The sequence below is a fragment of the Erythrolamprus reginae genome, chromosome 3, assembly GCF_031021105.1.
Source record: "Erythrolamprus reginae isolate rEryReg1 chromosome 3, rEryReg1.hap1, whole genome shotgun sequence".
NCBI lineage: Eukaryota > Metazoa > Chordata > Lepidosauria > Squamata > Dipsadidae > Erythrolamprus > Erythrolamprus reginae.
This window is the reverse complement of record NC_091952.1, coordinates 121,164,051-121,184,383: the sequence shown is the minus strand read 5'-3', so window position 1 is coordinate 121,184,383 and position 20,333 is coordinate 121,164,051.

Below are 20,333 nucleotides of genomic sequence, written 5' to 3'. Positions count from 1 at the left end.
ATGTGGAACCGTATCAAAGGCTTTGCTGAAGTCCAGATAGGCAATATCCACGGCACCACCTTGATCCAACACCTTTGTGACATAGTCAAAGAACTCAATGAGATTAGTCTGACACGATTTGCCTTCAGTATAGCCATGCTGATTTGGGTCCAATAAGTTATTGTTTTTTAGATGCTGATTTATCCTCTTTTTGAGTAGAGTCTCCATCATTTTAACTACAACTTATGTCAAGCTAACTGGCCTGTAGTTACCAGCTTCTTCTCTACTGCCCTTCTTGTGGATAGGCACAACACTGGCCATTCTCCAATCCTCAGGAACATCTCCTGTTAACAGGGATTGGTTAAACAAATCAGTCAGGGGGGTAGCAATGACAGATCTGAGTTCTTTAAGAACTCTGGGGTGGATGCCATCTGGACCCATTGCCTTATTTATCTTTAATCTTTCAAGTTCTTCTACGACATCGGCTTCTAAGATCACTGGAGCTGAATCCTTACGGCTGGAAGCAATGCTCTATCCCTCTATAGTATTATTTTGTAAGGTGTCTTTTGAGAAAACTGAACAGAAGTAGCTATTGAAATGGTCAGCGATCTCCTTATTCCCATCAATGCATGTATTATTCCCGGTACTAAGCTTTGTGATGCTGCAGTTTTTCTTCTTCCTGTCACTAATATATCTGAAGAAGGTTTTATCCCCCTTCTTTACAGATTTTGCTATTTCTTCCTCTTTTGAGGCTTTAGCAGCATATATTATCTGTTTCGCCTCCTTCTGTCTCATATATCTCATATCTTCCTGTCTCTATATTACAGAAGGAGAACTTACCTCTTCCTGTAGCTCTGCAAAAGATCGATTAGCAGACAGTGGTCTCAGCCAAAGGAGGAGTGAAACCCACCTTTTCCTGGTGATCAGCCCAATGTCCCTCATCCACTGTCATCGGATTTGCGGACGTGGAGCTCAAAAGGCCTATTGAAGAGATAAAAGTTAACAGCATTTAGTTATCTGTCCATAGTCACAAATTCATTTTTTGTCCATGCGATAGGAGTAAAACTCACCTGTTCCTGGGGAACTTGCCATATCACTCAGATTCCTGTCTCTAGATTACAGAAGGAGAACTTACCTCTTCCTGTAGCTCTGCAAAAGATCCATTAGCAGACTGTGGTCTCGGCGGAAGGAGGAGTGAAACTCACCTTTTCCTGGTGATCAGCCCAATGTCCCTCATCCACTGTCATCGGATTTGCGGACGTGGAGCTCAAAAGGCCTATTGAAGAGATAAATGTTAACAGCATTTAGTTATCTGTCCATAATCACAAATTCAATTTTTGTACATGCGATAGGAATAAAACTCACCTGTTCCTGGGGAACTGGCCATATCACTCAGATTCCTGTCATCTAGATTACAGAAGGGGAACTTACCTCTTCCTGTAGCTCTGCAAAAGATCGATTAGCAGACGGTGGTCTCAGCCAAAGGAGGAGTGAAACCCACCTTTTCCTGGTGATCAGCCCAATGTCCCTCATCCACTGTCATCGGATTTGCGGACGTGGAGCTCAAAAGGCCTATTGAAGAGATAAAAGTTAACAGCATTTAGTTATCTGTCCATAGTCACAAATTCATTTTTTGTCCATGCGATAGGAGTAAAACTCACCTGTTCCTGGGGAACTGGCCATATCACTCAGATTCCTGTCATCTAGATTACAGAAGGAGAACTTACCTCTTCCTGTAGCTATGCAAAAGATCCATTAGCAGACTGTTGTCTCGGCGGAAGGAGGAGTGAAAATCACCTTTTCCTGGTGATCAGCCCAATGTCCTTCATCCACTGTCATTGGATTTGCAGACGTGGAGCTCAAAAGGCCTATTGAAGAGATAAAAGTTAACAGCATTTAGTTATCTGTCCATAGTCACAAATTCACTTTTTGTCCATGCGATAGGAGTAAAACTCACCTGTTCCTGGGGAACTGGCCATATCACTCAGATTCCTGTAATCTAGATTACAGAAGGAGAACTTACCTCTTCCTGTAGCTCTGCAAAAGATCCATTAGCAAACTGTGTTCTCGGCGGAAGGAGGAGTGAAAATCACCTTTACCTGGTGATCAGCCCAATGTCCCTCATCCACTGTCATCGGATTTGCGGACGTGGAGCTCAAAATGCCTACTAAAGAGATAAAAGTTAACAGCATTTAGTTATCTGTCCATAGTCACTAATTCAATTTTTGACCAGGCGATAGGAGTAAAACTCACCTGTTCCTGGGAATTGGCCATATCAATCAGATTCCTGTCATCTAGATTACAGAAGGAGAACTTACCTCTTCCTGTAGCTATGCAAAAGATCGATTAGCAGACTGTGGTCTCAGCCAAAAGAAGGGTGAAACTCACCTTTTTCATGTTGATCAGGCCAATGTCACGCATTCATTATCATGAGAATTGCGGAAGTAGAGGCCTATATGCCTATTATGGAAATAAAAGTAAACAGCACTTAGTTATCTGTACATAGTCACTAATTTAATTTTTGACCAGGCGATAGGAGAACTCGCCTTTTCCTGGGGAACTGGGAATGGTCACACTGACGCCTGTCATCCATATGGTAGGAGGAGAACTTACCTCTTCCTGTAGTTCTACAGAAGATGGATTAGAAGACTGTATTCTCGGCGGAAGGAGGAGTGAAAATCACCTTTACCTGGTGATCAGCCCAATGTCCCTCATCCACTGTCATCGGATTTGCGGACGTGGAGCTCAAAAGGTCTATTGAAGAGATAAAAGTTAACAGCATTTAGTTATCTGTCCATAGTCACAAATTCACTTTTTGTCCATGAGTAACTCACCTCTTCCTGGTGATCAGTCAAAGGTCTCTCATCCACTGTCAGAGGATTTGCAGAAGTAGAACTCAAAAGGCCTATTGTATATGTTTATTTTCTTTTTCTTTTTTAAATTTATACGCCAGCCATTTACCTGTTTTATTAGCTTGTTCGAAGTGGTTTTGTTTTGCTCTTTTTATCTGCATTGCAATATCCTCTTGTATAATTAAGTTAATTTTGTGCTTACATTTATCTTTTTCTTGATTTATATAATTGTTCTGTGGGTCGTTTTGTAGTTGTGTTTCCAGTTTTGTGATTTGATCTTGTAGTTCTTTTAACTTTTGGTTTTTGTCTCTGTTTCCTCTACTTGAGTAGGCAATTGTTAAACCTCTGATATACGCCTTAGTGGTATCCCAAATGTTTTGCAGGGTGGTCTCCTTATTCAAGTTGTCTTTCAAAAAGAACGTTAATTCCCTGGTCATATATTTTACGTATTCTTTTTCTTTTATTATATTTGGGTATATAGCCCAGCGTTTATTTCCTTTTTCAACTGTTTTGAGCATTACTGTTATTGGGTGATGGTCTGCCTAGATATTTGTTCCTATGTTGATTTTTTCTATCATGTTTTCCATCTCATTTGTGGTCCAGAACATGTCTAGTCTGGACCATGATTTGTGTGTGTGTGTGGGGGGGGGGGGGTTAGTAGTATGTGAATTGTGTCTTAAATTTATTTCTCTCCCTCCAGGTATCTTTTAGTTTATATTCTTCTACCATATCAAAAAATGTTGGTGGTAAACGGTTTCTATTATTTGTTTTTTAATTTTTCTTCCCGGATTTGTAATCAATTTCTGGGTCTACTATTGCGTTAAAATCTCCCAACAGGCATATGTTTGGATTTTGGGTCATAGTTATTTGTTCATATAATTTTTTATAGAATTCTTTTTGATTGGTATTTGATGCATATATTGCTATTATTAAAATCTTTTTTTGATCTATCGAGATTTCTAGAATCAGGATTCTGCCTTCATCTGAGTGTACATGTTTTGGGTTAAGCCACTCTTTGGTGTACACTGCTATGCCTCTTTTTTATTCTCTGCTAGGGTTACAAATGTTTTACCAAGTTTAGGATTTTCTAATAAGTTTTTGTCTGATTTTTGAATGTGGGTTTCCTGTAGACAAGTTAGATCTGCATTTTCGTTTTGTAGTTTTTTATATGTTTGTTTTCTTTTAATTGTTGAGTTTAGTCCATTGATATTGACTGAAAATATTTTTGCTTGTTTTTCCATGTTAGTACTTCCTGGCTTTTGCTCTAGTCACTACTCTCTCTCTTTCTTCTCTTATGTCTTGATTCACGGTTTTTATTTCTGTGTTTTTGTTCTTAAGTTCCTGATTCGGGGGTTCGCTCTCCGCACTGTTGTTTATGGTTCTCTCTAGATGTTCTTCTATGAATCTGTCGGCTTTTTCATAGGTATCTATTTTGATCTTCTTATCCCTCCATGTGATTAACAGGCCTTCTGGAATTAGCCATCGAAACGGGATCCCTTGTCTTATCAATTTGTTAGTAAGGAATTGGAAGTCTCTTCTTCTCTCCCTTATTCTTTTCGGGATTTGTTTTAGAATTATTATTTATTCTATGATTTAAATGAAGCCCTTGGCACACCTGACGCTGGAGAGGCGGGAGGAGGGGCACCTATCTCTGGGGTGGCGGAGGGTCAAAATATTCCGGTCTTGTTGGGGAGAGGCAGATATGGTGGGAGCCATGGTGGGAAGGGGGGGGATCGCTGCTTAGTAGTGATCCCTTCTTCCGGCTCCTTGAGCTCAACCCAAGATACTGGTGACGAGTGTAATTCTGGCCCTGGGCTCAGACTGCTGCTACTCAATGCCAGGTCAGTGGTAAATAACGCTCTCGTCATCTGGGATCTGATCCTGGATGAGGAGGCCGGCCTGGCTTGTGTGACCGAAACCTGGCTGGGCCCAGAGGGAGGAGTTTCTCTCTCTGAAATTTGCCCAGCTGGGTTTCGGGTATGGCACCAGCCTTGACCCCAGGGAAGGGGGGGAGGAGTGGCTATTATAGCCAGGGAGAGTCTTTGCCTGCGTAGGCTCATTGCTCCAGAGGTTGCGGGTTGCGAGTCCCTCCTGGTGAAGTTGGACTTAGGGGTTCAGGTGGGCTTGTTACTCGCGTACCTGCCTCCCAGCTGCGTGTCAACAGCCCTGCCTGTGCTACTCGAGGAGGTGGCTGGGTTGGCGGTGGAGTTCCCCGGACTTATTGTCCTGGGGGACTTCAATCTGCCATCACTCGGCGGTTCCTCATGGCCACCATGACAGCCATGCACCTGACTCAAGTAGTTCAGGGTCTGACTCACGAGGGTGGACACGCACCCAATATGATATTCCTCTCTAAGCAATTGAGTAATAATCTGAGACTAAGGGGCTTAGAAGTGTTGCCTTTGTCATCGTCAGATCATTTCCTACTGTGGCTTAACTTCCTGGCTCCAATCCTTCCCCGCAGGGAGGCGGAACCGATTAGAAGGTTCCACCCCAGACGCCTGATGGATCCAGAAGGTTTTCAGAGGGTGCTTGGGGTTATTCCAGATACACTCGTTCACAGTTCAGCAGAGTCTCTTGCTGAGGCCTGGAACAAGGCTGCAGTGGAGGCTCTTGACCAGATTGCACCATTGCGACCTATCCGTGGCACTAGACCCCGTAGAGCTCCATGGTTCAACGAGGAGCTCCGAGAGTTGAAACGCCAGAAGAGATGTCAGGAGAAGCGATGGAGGAAGAGTAAGTCTGAATCCGATCGAACACTTGTAAGAGCTCATATTAAGACTTACAAAGTGGCGCTCAAGGCGACAAGATGCGCGTATCATGCCGCTTTGATTGCATCAGCGGAATCCCACCCGGCCACTCTGTTTAGGGTAACCCGCTCCCTTCTTAATAAGGGGGGAGTTGGGGAGCCCTTGCAGAGTATTGCTGAGGATTTTAACACGTTTTTCGCTGATAAAATCGCTTGGATCCGAGCGGACCTCGACTCCAATTGTAAAACAGAGTCGACTGACAACGAGTCAGTCGAGGTGACTGGGGTTAAACGTCTTTGTCCATCTGTCTGGGAAGAGTTTGACTTGGTGACACCTGATGAAGTGGACAAGGCCATTGGAGCTGTGAGTTCCGCCACCTGTTTACTGGATCCGTGTCCCTCCTGGCTGGTTTCGGCCAGTTGAGGGATGACACGGAGCTGGGTCCAGGAGATTGTCAATGCCTCCTTGGGGAGGGGGTCCTTTCTGGCCCTTTATAAGGAGGCACTTGTGCGCCCCCTCCTCAAGAAGTCTTCCCTGGACCCAGCCATGCTTAATAACTACCGTCCAGTCTCCAACCTTCCCTTTTTGGGGAAGGTTGTTGAGAAGGTGGTGGCACTTCAACTCCAGCGGTCCTTGGAAGAAGCTGATTATCAAGGTCCTCAGCAGTCTGGATTCAGGCCCGGATACAGCATGGAAACTGCTTTGGTCGCATGGATGGATGATCTCTGGCGGGCCCAGGACAGGGGCTTGTCCTCTGTCCTGGTGCTCCTTGACCTCTCAGTGGCTTTCGATACCATCGACCATGGTATCCTTCTGCGCCGGCTGGAGGGGTTGGGAGTGGGAGGCACTGTTCTTCAGTGGTTCTCCTCCTACCTCTCCGGTCAGTCGCAGTCAGTTTTAGTGGAGGGTCAGAGGTCGACCTCGAGGTCTCTCCCTTGTGGGGTGCCTCAGGGGTTGTCCTCTCCCCCCTGCTATTTAATATCTACATGAAACCGCTGGGTGAGATCATTCAAGGACATGGGGTGAGGTATCATCAATACGCTGATGATACCCAGTTATACATCGCCAGCCCATGTCCAGTCAACGAAGCAGTGGAAGTGATGTGCCAGTGCCTGGAGGCTGTTGGGGCCTGGATGGGTGTCAACAAACTCAAACTCAACCCAGACAAGACGGAGTGGCTGTGGGTTTTGCCTCCCAAGGACAATTCTATCTGTCCGTCCATTACCCTGGGGGGAATTATTGACCCTCTCAAAAAGGGTCCGCAACTTGGGCGTCCTCCTCGATCCACAGCTCACATTAGAGAAACATCTTTCAGCTGTGGCGAGGGGGGCGTTCGCCCAGGTTCACCTGGTGCACCAGTTGCGGCCCTATTTGGACCGGGAGTCATTTCTCACAGTCACTCATGCCCTTATCACCTCGAGGTTCGACTACTGTAACACTCTCTACATGGGGCTACCTTTGAAAAGTGTTCAGAAACTTCAGATCGTGCAGAATGCAGCTGCGAGAGCAATTATGGGCTTCTCTAAGTATGCCCATATTACTCCAATACTCCGTAGTCTGCATTGGTTGCCAATCAGTTTCCGGTCACAATTCAAAGTGTTGGTTATGACCTATAAAGCCCTTCATGGCACCGGACCAGAATATCTTCGGGACCGCCTTCTGCCGCACGTCGTTGGTTTCCGGAACATTTTGGATTCATAAATAGAAGTTAGATTTTTCCATTTCTAATAATGCCACTGCTCCCTTCAGCTCATGATTGGCCGCCCTTAGTCTCTCTTCTGTTGCTTCTATTTTTGTTTCTGCCTTCACAATGTTCTCTTTCAATACTTTAATCTTTTGGTCATGATTATCAATTACTTCTTGTATATTTCTTATTTGAGTTTTAATTTCTTCCATGTTTCCATTCATGAATTCAAAGTTCTTGTTTGTCTGGACTTGGTTTTGGATCATGGTTTCTTGTGTTTTAAACATGGTTTCTTGTGTCTGTTTCATGAAATCTTGTATTAAGTCCAGTGAGGTCTGAATGGATTGAAGAGATGGTCCTTGTTCCTGTTTTTCTATTGTTGTCATTTCTGTCGATGATTTTGCTCCAATTGTAAGTGGTGTTGTTGGTGTTTGTTTCTTAAGAGACTTAGTATATGTTTGTGACATATTTACCACTCTAAAAAAGTTACTCCACACTTTCATTTAATGTTATGAAAAAGGAGGGCTTATGTTACAAGACGTATTTACTAACTATAATTATTATTGTTAATTTAATTGTTTTAGTACAATCAGCCCTATCACCCTCAATTCATTCAATATTCCTATTTTACAATATCAATTGTCACTTGGCAGTAGTTATTACCATTCTTATTCAATTACTATTTGATTGTTGTCCAGTTACTAGTCATACATTAATCATACACTTATTTATAAATTTAAATAGGGTACATTTAATCCTACGCTTATATAACTATATCAATTTTATATAAACCAATTAATCAATTAATCACTTATATTCGTTTGTCTTACAAATGTACTAGTAAACAATAAGCTATGAATTAAATATAATAAATTGAAGCTTAATAAATACTTTAACACAGATACTAAGGATAATTAAACTTATTAATATATTAAATATGTAAACATATAGCTATATAAATATATGAAATAGTAATATCTAATTAATATAATTTATCTATAAATTCTACTGGGTTAACATTCAATTAATTAATCAAGATGTTCAAGTGAGAGGGTAGGAAAAATTACAATATCATGGGTTAGTTAATTTACTTGGATCAAATATAATGAAAGAAGAAAATGTAGGGGGAAAGAGTTAAGTAATGGGGACAGGTGAAGAGGAGTGGTTATGTAGCAAAAGGGAGAGAGAGGAATAATGGGGAAATAGAAAATAGAAAAATAGAAAAATAGAGAATAATAATAAAAAAGGAAGAGAAAAAGGAATACTTGTTAAAAAGCTTATAATGTAGTAGTCCAAAAAGGAGGCAAAAAAATTAATATCAGGGAAAAATAGCGGACTTTCTTATTAGAAAAAAAATAAAATAAAAACGTAATAGAACGATGAGGAAAATAGAAGCAAAGAAAAATTCCAAGTTTCAAACAGTTCCGGAAGAGCGTTCCCCCGTCAGGAAGTATTTTCGTCTTACGTTGATATATCTGCCTTACCGATCTTAGTGAAAAAGGAGAGAGAAAAAATCCCCCAACACTTGGAGCCCCGTGGGAGAGAGAAGAAGGAAAAAAAACAAGCTTTGTCTCTGACAGTCTGTGACTATGGAGGATTCTCGATGTCTATACGGAATTTGCAATATTAAGAATCTGTTTTCACAGTAAAAGTATCACACCAGGGAAGCCAAAAATACACGGGAAAGGAAAAAATAATAAGAAAATAAAAAGAAAAAATCCGGAAGAACAGCAGCTGTTATGTTTTTTACCTGCAGTCAGAGTCAGGCTGTGGATATTTGTAAGAGTTTATAGAGATTAGCCACGGGAGGTTACAAGTGTAACGAGAAACTGCGGTTTGATTTTTTAAAAATTTTCTTTTGCCGATGAGCTTGCGATGTTGAGCAATTAGCTGTTTCTGGTCTCACGCTATGGCGCTCTGCTCTCTTCTACTTCTGCGCTGTCATCTTCCTCATGTTCGGAGACTAAATCAGCTGGATCTTTTCAGGAGCTTTCTTACATGAAAAAGGTCAGGTTTCTTTTTCTTTCTTTAGTCTTCTGGCTTTCACTCTCCAATCCACTGGTTTTATACCATCTCTCGCGTGTCGTCTTCTTCCTGGTGTCTTAAGGGGTCGCCATGTCTTTGGGCCGTAATGTTTGCAAGCCAGCTTCTTTCCCACCTGGTTATGTGGGATCTATCCAGGCAAGGCAGGATTCGCACAGATCCACACCTTCCTGTGATATTCCCACTTTTGTCGCTCACCTCTCCGGGATTTTGCAATGTCTTTGAAGGAGCCCCCAAACGGAAAATTTCAGCATCAAGTGGAGCAGCATCTCCCTTAACTCTGCATCGCCATGGTCCCCCTCCCCCGGACATCCAGATTGCAGGAAGAGAACTTACTGTTAGATATTGCACGTACAGGATAAAAGTCAACAGTTCAGATTTGTTTATTGCATGTTGATTGGTTGCCTTCTTTTTGGCGCTTAAAATGTATCTTTGTAAAACTGCCCTGTTGCTGGGCTAGATTGTATAAATAGGAGAACTGTCATTATATAGTGCTCTCAATACTTCATTGCTTTTTGACTGAATTGACTACCTTGTCCTGTTGGCAAATAAACCTTGGTTGATTCAACCTTTCTTTGAGAGTTATTACATTGGCGACGAGGAGACCGACCCTCCGTGTGCTATCATGGCTACTCCGTCGGTAGTCCAGCCACCTGAATTCTTCGACCCAGAAAGGATGACCTGGACAGCCTACATGGCAAAGTTTGAATTTTTTTTGGAAGCGGCCGGCATGAAAGACCGCAAGCGTGCCCTTTTCCTCAATTACTGCGGCATGCAGATTTTTGAGCTGGCAGAAACCCTCACTGACCCTGAACTGGCGAACTGAGTTTCCTGGGACGTTCTCTTGTCCAAGCTAGCCATTCACTTCAAGCCTACGAAGCCAGCTAGAGTTTTTCACCATCAATTCTCCCAGATGTCACAAGCAGAGGGGGAAATGATCAATCACTTTGCGACTCGCCTCAGAACTGTTCTCTCTAAATGCCAATTCGATAATCCTGATCATACCTGATCATACCCCATTCCAGTAGTTCAGCAACTACTGCACTCCCTGGGACAAGGCAAACTGTTTGCAAAGTTCAATTTAGCCCAGGCTTATCAACAGGTCCCTGTTAATGAGACCACTGCCCTCTCACAGACTATAGTCACCCATAGGGGTGCCTTTAAGTGCACCAGGCTGCAGTTTGGGGTAAGTGTCGCCCCGGGTCTTTTTCAACACCTCATGGAACGCCTATTAGTAGGAATAGAGGGCGTGCTGCCATATTTTGATGACATCTTGATATCTGGGGAGGATTATGACCAATTGAACTGCAGAATCAGGAAAGTCCTTTCTAGACTACAGGACAAGGGCCTTAAGCTAAAGGCAGACAAATGTGTCTGGGGCACTACCAGTGTTGACTTCTTGGGCTTCAAAATAGATGGTGAGGGAATCCATCCCACCCAGGACAAGGTTAGGGCAATTAAAGAAGCCCCAGAGCCCTCAAACAAAGCTGAGCTGCAAGCCTTCCTGGGCCTATTAAATTTTTATTCTGTTTTTTTGAAACAGAAGGCCTCCGCAGCTGAGCCGTTACATAGACTTCTCCACAAGGGAGCAACCTGGAGATGGGGAGAGGAAGAGCGAGCAGCCTTCAGAAAAATAAATAACCTTTTAACATCTCAAAGTGTAGTGGTGCAGTATAATTCTACCTTGCCACTACGATTAACATGTGATGCTTCTCCCTATGGGGTAGGAGCAGTCTTGGCCCATGTCCTGCCCAATAGTCAGGAGGCCCTATTGCATATTTCTCTAGGACCATGTCCAGCACTGAAAAAAACTATGGGCATATTGACAGGGAAGCCTTAGCTCTAGTTGCTGGGGTAAAAAAGCTTCACCAATACATTTTTGGCAGGCCCTTCGAATTAATAACAGACCACAAGCCACTGCTCAGTCTATTAGGAGAACACAAGCAGACTTCACCTTTTGTCTCACCCAGGATGACCAGGTGGGCCATATTTCTAGCAGGATATAATTACACCCTCAAATACAAGGGGGGGGGACACAAATTACCCATGCAGATGGACTAAGTCAGTGCCCCATACCGCAGATAGTAGAGGGCCCTGCCCCAATCAGTGAAGTCCTATTAATAGAGTTATCAGATAAACCTTTAGTAACAGCTAAGGAAATTGCAGAAAAACAAGGAAGGACCCAGCTCTTAAAGCTGTAACCCAACGCATTTTGAGAGGGTGGGCCACAGATAAGGATGACACCTTGGTACAAAAATTTAAACGCAAACACATGGAACTATCTGTCATGAGAGATTGTGTATTGTGGGGGGACAGGATAGTGATTCCCAAATTTTTACAAAAAAGAGTGATAGAGATGCTACATCAAGGCCATCCAGGGGTGGTTAGGATGAAGGCCTTAGCCAGAGGGCACCTCTGGTGGCCTGGCTTGGATTCAGATATCGATCAGTGGGTGGCCACTTGTTTCCCTTGCCAGGAGTCGAGGCCAAGCCCCCTCAAGACCAGCCCCACGAATTGGGAAACACCACAAGCCCCATGGTCATGAATTCATGTCGATTTTGCGGGGCCAGTGGGACCCCACATGTTTCTGGTAGTGGTTGATGCATATTCAAAGGGGCTGGATATTATAGTAATGGGAGCCACTACTTCTTGTGCCACCATACAAGCATTGTGCCGACTATTTTCTACCCATGGGTGCCCAGATGTGCTAGTTTTGGATAATGGGCCACAATTCACATCCAAACAAATGGAGGTATTCCTTGCCCAGCTAGGTATCAGGCATGTCTTAGTTTCTCCTCATGCAGCTTGGTCTAATGGGATGGCTGAAAGATTTGTCTGTGTGGCAAAAGAGGCCATTAAAAGAACAGAACCGGGGAACATTCATGAGCGCATAGACACCTTTTTGTTAACCCAATACATCACCCCAAGTTCGGTAACTCATAAGAGCCCTGCTGAGCTATTAATGGGCAGAAAGTTAAGGTCCCCCCTGGACAGGTTGCATCCTACCTATTTAAGTAGTAGAAACTGCTGCTCAAATTCCCCTGAACGAACATTGAATGTGGGGCAAGGGGCTTTTGCAAAGAATTTCGATGGCGGTTTAAAATGGGCTAATAGAACAATAATGGACAAAACTGTGCCTAAAACTTTTCCCGGAAAACCCGTTCCCAAACGCGATCCGGACAATTTGAAATAGATTGGGACTTACCGACTCATCGTTGTTCCACCGCTGGAGAACCAGGTCCAGAGGAGGCCGGCGGTGGTCCTGCAGACTCAACGCACAGAGGGTCTCCACAGACCAGGACTGGAGCCTCTCCGGGAATCGCAGATGAGCCGACCTCCTCACTCTTCGAACACCAAGACTCAACTGAACTGCGCAGGTCAGAGAGAGAAACAAGAAAGCCCAGCCGATTGGAGGACTTTGTCACGTGTCTCTCTGAATGACCTGCATCCGAGCTAATAGGGGAGGGTAAAAGACAGGGTAAAAGTCAAAAGTTCAGATTTGTTTATTGCATGTTGATTGGTTGCCTTCTTTTTGTCACTTAAAATGTACCTTGTCCTGTTGGCAAATAAACCTTGCTTGATTCAATCTTTCTTTGAGAGTTATTACACTTACCTCTTTATGTCTCTCTACAAAAGATCACTCAGCGGCCTGTAGTCTCTCCTGGAGGACTAAAACTTACCTTTTCCTGGTGATCTTCCCAAAGTCACTCATCCACTTTTATTTGTTTCTGCAAAATTTGAAGAAAAATGACTATTGTATAAATGAAAGTTAACAGCTCTTAGTTATTGGTCTAATTTTGCTTATTCCACTTCTTTTATTATGGAAGTGGAACTCAAAATGCCTATTGCGGAAATAAAAGTTAACAGCTCTTAGTTAATTGTCCACTTTCACTACTCAGCTTTGTACATATTCATTGATTGATTGGTTGGACTTGTATGCCGCCCCTCCCCATGGAGTCGGGGCGGCTCACAACATATCAATGATAAAACGGTTTACAAAATGCAACTAAATCCAATTAATGTAGATGGTTAATTTAAAACATTTTTAACATTATGAAAAAAGCTAAAGATTAAAAAAAAACATTTATTCAAGTGCAAACCATGAACATACTAGACATTCAGTGTCCAGAGGCTGTGATCTAGTGACCTCAAGCCTGGTGGCATAAATAAGTTTTCACATTCTTATGAAAGGCAAGGAGGGTGGGGACAGTACAAATCTCTGGGGGGAGCTGATTCCAGTGGGCCAGGGCCCCTACAGGGAATGCTCTTCCCCTAGGCCCTGTCAAGCAACATTGTCTAGTTGACAGGACCTGGAGGAGGCCGAACCTGTGGGACATAATCGGATGCTGGGATTCATGCGGCAGAAGGCGGTCCTGTAAGCAATCTGTTCCAATGCCATGTAGGACATTGTACCATATTGTAGGAGTAGAACTCACCTTTATATAGGGAACTGGCCAACTCTCATCCAATTTCTCACAAAAAAAAAAAAGATCTTGTGAAATTGAAATGGATTGATTGTACATTTTTTAGTCCCACAAACTTATTTCCCTGAACACGATGGTGAGATACACGATAGAGAAGTGATGAAGCTGGATATCAGGTAAACAAAGTTATGATTTGCGGGAAACGAGGGCATCTGGGCACCAAGCGCTGAAAAGAGCCTCTCTCTCTCCAGCAGTTTCTCAGGCCCACCACAGAGAAGACCAGCATCTTTACTGACCCTTAAATGTAATGGCATTCCAGCTCTGGTCAGTACGGGAAAGCCTGTATGGGCACTCCAGGCGGGAGAGGATGAGAAATGCGAAAGATCTGAAAAATGGGTGGGGGAAACGCTTGGTGGGAGCGAGAGAGAGCGGTAGTGGGTTGGGCAAACTCCCGGGTGCTGTGCTGCAATGGAGAGATGGGCAACGGAACAGTCAGTGTGAGGGAAGGAGGAGGAGGGCGCTTTTCCTCTTTCGCCACTCCTACTATTTCCTTTGTGCCAGCCACTCCATTTTGTATTTCTCCATTGCAGCACAGCGCCCAGGATCCACTTTGATAGTGTGGGGTGGGGAGAATGGAATGGCCAGCGTGAGGGAAGGAGGAGGCTCATTTTCCCCTTGTGCCAGCCATCCCATTTCTCCATTGCAGTGCAGCCACTGGGGACCCACTTTCATAGTGGGAGGAGGGATATTTAACAACTGGTTTGCCCGGGGCCAGGTTGGCCATCACAGGAGGCTCGTCCTGCATGCTGCGTCCAGGCTTCCCTCAGGCCCTCAGCTGATGTTAGGTGCTGCTGCAAGCTGATTGGTCATAGCCATTCTGGTGGCACTATATAAAGAGCTGTCAATGGTGAACTATGACAACCACAGCAAGCACGACTCATCGGACACCAAGGACTTTGTTCCAGCCATGGAAGCAGCTATCGAAATGGAAACGCCTCAGGAGATGGCAGCAGGAGTTTATTTGACAGTTCTACCTAGTCCAATTTCAACATGAACCCTCAGACAGTAAGAGTAGAAGAATGGGTCATCCCTAGATGAAACATTCATAGTCCTACCTGCAGGACTATGAATGTGTCATCTAGGGATGAAGGTGTGCTACATCCAGACTTCCCTCAGGTATACAGCTGACATTGGCTGCTACTGCAAGCTGATTGGTCCCAGCCATTTCGGTGCGACTATATAAAGACCTGTCAATGGTGTTGACTTTGCCACTTTCTATTAGCTGGAACAAGTCACACTTAGTTGACAGGCTAGTGCTTTACTGTTAGATTTTATCTTTGAGCTGAATAAACTTGTTAGCCTTTTGAACACATCTGCCTCACTTTTTAAGTCTTCTAAGACTTATCACTGCAGGTGTGGCAGCGCTCAAAGAAAGAGATGGGCCATACCTCTCATGTCAGCCAACCTGACCCTGGGTGAAGTGGTTTTTAAAATTATTTGAATCCTACCACTTATCCCACTGCTTATTTCCCTCTGTGTAGATGTAGTACTGTTGAGAATGTTTGAAAACTGATGCCAAAAAATGAGTTAAGTAGCTCTGCTTTCTCTCTACTGCCTGTTACTTCCTTGCCATCTTTTTTCTTTAGTGGACCAACTGGTTTCTTGACTTTTTTCTTGTTTATATGTTGAAATATTTTTTTAAAAATTATCTTTGACTTTTGTTGCAAGTCTTCATTCATTCTGAGACTTTGCTTTCCTGACTTCATCTTTGCATATTCAGGCTATCTGCTGACCCTCTGCCTTAGCTATGTGTCCTTCTTTCCATTTTTTTGTACTTATTCTTTTTGTCTTTCAGTGTATCAGAAATATCTTTGTGCAACCATGCTGGTTACTCCTTGTACTTCTTGTTTTGCTTTTTCAGTGGTTTTGTGTTGGACTGAAATTTTATGATCATATTTTTCAGTTTTCCGTGCTTCTTGAGTTGTTTTTTTCCTTTTAGGATTTTTACTCATGGAATTTTTCTTAGGCTGTCTCTGAGTTTGTTAAAATCAGCTCTTTTAAAGTTTAATTCACTGGTTAAGTTATATTGTATTTGTTGTGATTACATTGAATTGCATTAGATTGAATTCCAATATGATGTCATCACTCTCATCAAGGTTCCGGCAGCTTCAACTCCCTTCGTCACTTTTTCCCTCTTGGGAAGAACTAGGTTTTCCTCTAGTTCCCTCCTATACCTTTTGGATCACAAAGTTGTCAGCTATATTGGTTGGGAATCTGTTCAATTTCCTACTTGTAGTAGAGTTTGTCTCCCAGTAGATATCAGTGTAGTTAAAATCTCTCATTACTACTGTGGAATGTTTCCTACATATATTTATTAATTAGTTAGCAAAGAGTTCATCTATTTCTTTTGCTTGGTTGGGTGGCCTGTATTAAAACGCCTATAGCAATGTCACTTTTTTCTCATTTATATTGACCCATATGGATTCAAGGAGGTTTTCATACTTAGTTTTCCATGTTTCTGTTGAGATGTAGTGATCTTTTATATACATTGCTCAAAAAAATAAATAAAGGGAACACTCAAATAACATATCCTAGATCTGAATGAATGAGATATTCTCATTGAATACTTTGTTCTGTACAAAGTTGAATGTGCACAACAGCATGTGAAATCGTCAATCAGTGTTGCTTCCTAAGTGGAGAGTTTTATTTCACAAAAGTTTGATTTACTTTGGAGTTATATTGTGTTGTTTAACTGTTCCCTTTATTTTTTTTGAGCAGTGTATAATGCAACTCCACCTCCTCTTTTGTTAAGTCTGTTTCTTTTGAATAGTTTCATTCCATCAAGTTTCAATAATAACACCTATATTATATCTGTCTTCATGTACTAACAGTTCAAATTCACCCTGTATGTTCCCTAAACTTTGAGTATTAGTGAGTTATTTATTATTTATAAGGGTTATCCAGAAAGTAAGGTTACAAGGCATGTAGCTCTCGTGGGGAATATTCACAGGAGAAGTTGGTATTACTATCATGTAGCGGGAAGCCAGCGGAAGAGAACGAATAGTGCCAGTGGTCAGTAGATCATTGACTGGCATTGTGGTGAAGGTTAGAGATGAGCGTCCTCATTCCATTTCCCTCCAAGTGCGAAGTGTGCACTGTAATATGCTATCTGAATGCTAAAGGCATGATAGGTGCCCAAGATTTGTGCGCAATGGGTGCTCAAGATTTTTCTCGCCAATTGCTGAGTTTTGACTTTTGGGGCTAAAGGCGAATGGTTGTGGTACCACTGCATTGATGGATGTTTGACTATGGTGATAAGCCCAAGTTTCATCTCCTGTCACAGTACAGTTGAGAAAAGCCTCACTTTCAATCTTGAAACGGTCAAGAAATTCTTGGGCATCAGTGACTCTGATGATGTTGGGTGCTTCAGTAAGCATCTTGGGCACCCATCTCAGCAGTATTATTCATGCTCTTAGCATTCAGGTAGTGTATTACAGTGTGCAAGTCACACTTGGTGGGAAACAGAATGAGGAAGCTCATCTCTAACATTCACAACAATGACAGTCAATGATCTACTAATCACTGGCACTCCTCGTTCTCTTCTGCTGGCTTCCCGCTTCATGATAATAATACCAACTTCCCCTGCAAACATTCCCTGCGAGAGCTATGTGCCTTGTAACCTTACTTTCCAGATAACCCTTGTATTAAATAATAATATTTTTATTATTTATTAACAATTTGAGGGGTGGGGCCAGATGTCAAGCCGAACAGGTGTGTGAAATGGTTCTCTGTGGATCACATCCACTTCCAGCCATCCAGTAGGCTCTTTGGAGTCATAGGTTTCTTGGGCTTGGGAGGAGGGAAGTGGGGCATTCTATCATCCAAATTCCAATTGGTGATTTAGGCTTGGAAGACAGTAGAAGCCCCAGAAAGATTGGACAAGGAAGATGATAAACTGCAATGGCGGCCGTAAAGAGCTGACAGCTGGACAAGACTAGTGGTGAGCTAGCAGAATAACAGAGCAATGGATCCTGCTGGCAATTGGTTTCAGCGACCTTATGAAAGTGACTTTGGGAGAAAGACCTCTCTGAGAAGATTCCTGGTGGTGGAATAAAAGAGAGAAGGGGCCCAAGCAAAAGGAGAGTAGAACAATTTCCCTCTCCATGAAAAAAGCAGTGAGAAAGAGTATGAGTGAACGAGAGAGAGCTTGTTCATAGAGAATGTGACTGTATGAATAAATCAATGAGAAATTGGGGTTTTGTGAGTGGTTCACGACAGGATCAATTAGTTACAGATTCTGAGGAGGATGAACTTGGCCTATCTTGATACTCTAGGCCAGTGTTCTTGCCAGCTGAACCAGAGAGTGAGAGTGAGGGAGATCTGGAACCTGAGGAACCTCCAGACACTGTAGAAACCCCAATGATGGTAATGTCTGACTCAGAGGAGGAGGAGGACATTGAGGATCAGGAGCCCCTATTACAGTGATGGCGAACCTATGGCACGGATGACACAGGTGGCACGCAGAGCCATATCTGCCAGCACACAAGCCACTACCCTAGCTCAGCTCCAGCATGCATGTGCGCACCGGCCAGCTGATTTTTGGCTTGCACCGAATCTCTGGAAGGGCATTTTTGGCTTCCGGAAGGCCTCCGGGGGGGGGAGGGCATTTTTGCCCTCCATAGTCTCCAGGAAAGTCTCTGGAGCCTGGGGAGGCTGAAAAATGGGCCTACTGGGCCCACCAGAAATTGGGAAACAGGCTGTTTTTGGCCTCCAGATGGCCTCTGGGGAGGCACAGGAGGCAATATTTGCCCTCCCCAGGCATTGAATTATGTATGTGGCCACTCACACAGGTGTAATAGTGTGTGCACACGTACTTTCGGCACCTGAGGGAAAAAAGGTTTGCCACTAGTGCCCTATTAAGCTGCCCGGTCAGAAGGTTTAGAAGCAGACAGGAATAGCTTTATGGGAATTTTTTTTAGAAAATAGTCTATGGAAAAAAGTCTAAGCAGTCATAACTCTTGGAAACAGTTTGTATATAAGGGAGAGTTTCTGGGTAAAGAGGCATGGTGTTGCAACATCCAGATCTGGAGTTCTAGAACTGCCATGCTGAGAAACTGCTATGGCTCCTTTAAAAGTTATGTACAGAGGCTGACGAATGAGAAAGAAAATAAACTGGGAGAGCTGTGAGGGTATGTGTGTGATTTATGCACCTTATCTCAAGCAAGAATTGGCTCTGCCTCTTGGCTTCCAGCCATTTATTATCTCTTGTTCAATTTAAGCGGGGCCTCTGCCAACATGAACTGAAAAGTCTGCTCTTGTCTATACAAAGCATTTTTAAATATATAAACAAGTGTTTGAATTGAATCCTTTGTTGGTGGAGGTTTCTTGGTTCCGATCCAATAGGCCTAAAGCAGAACATGGGGCAAAATTACAGAAGTCTGTATAAGAGAAGATTTACATAATTTTGGAAGTTGAAAAGAGCTGACTAAGCTGAGGAAGCCGACATTTTGAACAGCGATAGTTTATGTTAGCACAGGAAAGGAGGCAAGAGGGACATCTGCTGGTCAAAGAGAAGATTGACATCTACAAAAGCTGAGAATAGGAAGGGGAAAAGAAAAAAAAACTTTGTTTTAGAAAGATTAACTGTGATTGTGGACTCTGCTGATTAGGATTTTTCAGGAGAAACGATAAGACATTGTTTTGATTGAAAGAAAAGACATATTAGACACTTCAACATATAAAATATCAAGATATTTGTAAGAAGCAAGAAAGGGAACTTTTGTGGACAGAAAATAGTAAATTGATTTAAGAAAGAGTATTCTTGTAGACAAAAACTATTAATAGTGTAAAAGAGAGAGAGAGAATATATTTGCAATGCCCCAAGGTGAAAGGTAATAGTTGGTATTTTTTGGAAGCTAGTGATATTCATATTAATGCATATTTAGTTATTATAGTTTATTTATTTTAGAGTTTATTTCTTCTTCTTTTTTTGCTCCCTATCTCCTTATGTGATTGGTTATCTAGTAGTTTTTGCTTAGAATTACATTCTAAAGGTTGTGAAGATTCACCCTCCTCCTTTTTCAAATTTCGTTTAAAGCCCTTTTGATAAGATGAGCTGGTCATTTTCTGAATATATTCTTTCTAGTTCTTGTGAAGTGCACTCCGCCTCTTGCCAGTAGCCTTTCATGTAGATAATATAGACCATGGCCTAGGATGCTGAAGTTGTGTGAATGACACCTGTTTTTAAGCCAGTAATTAATTTCTAAAATCCTTTGTTATCTCAATGGCATTGGTCTTTTGTTGGAAATATAGGTGAAAGTATCACTTGGGCTGCCTAGTCTTTCATTTTTTTCCCTAGCTATCTGTGATCTCGTTATTGAAAACTATTAGTTTCTGGTTTTTTGTTGAGTTATTGTTGTCATTGGTCTATATGTATAGAAGAAAAAAGGGGTAGTAATCCATGGTGTGATTATTTGAGTAAGGTACCCAGTTACATCTTTGATTTTTGCTCCAGGGAGATAATATAGCTCCCTAAATTGACTGCCTGGTCTGAAGACTATAGTTTCTGTTCCTCTAATAACTAAAACTTAACAATTACTAT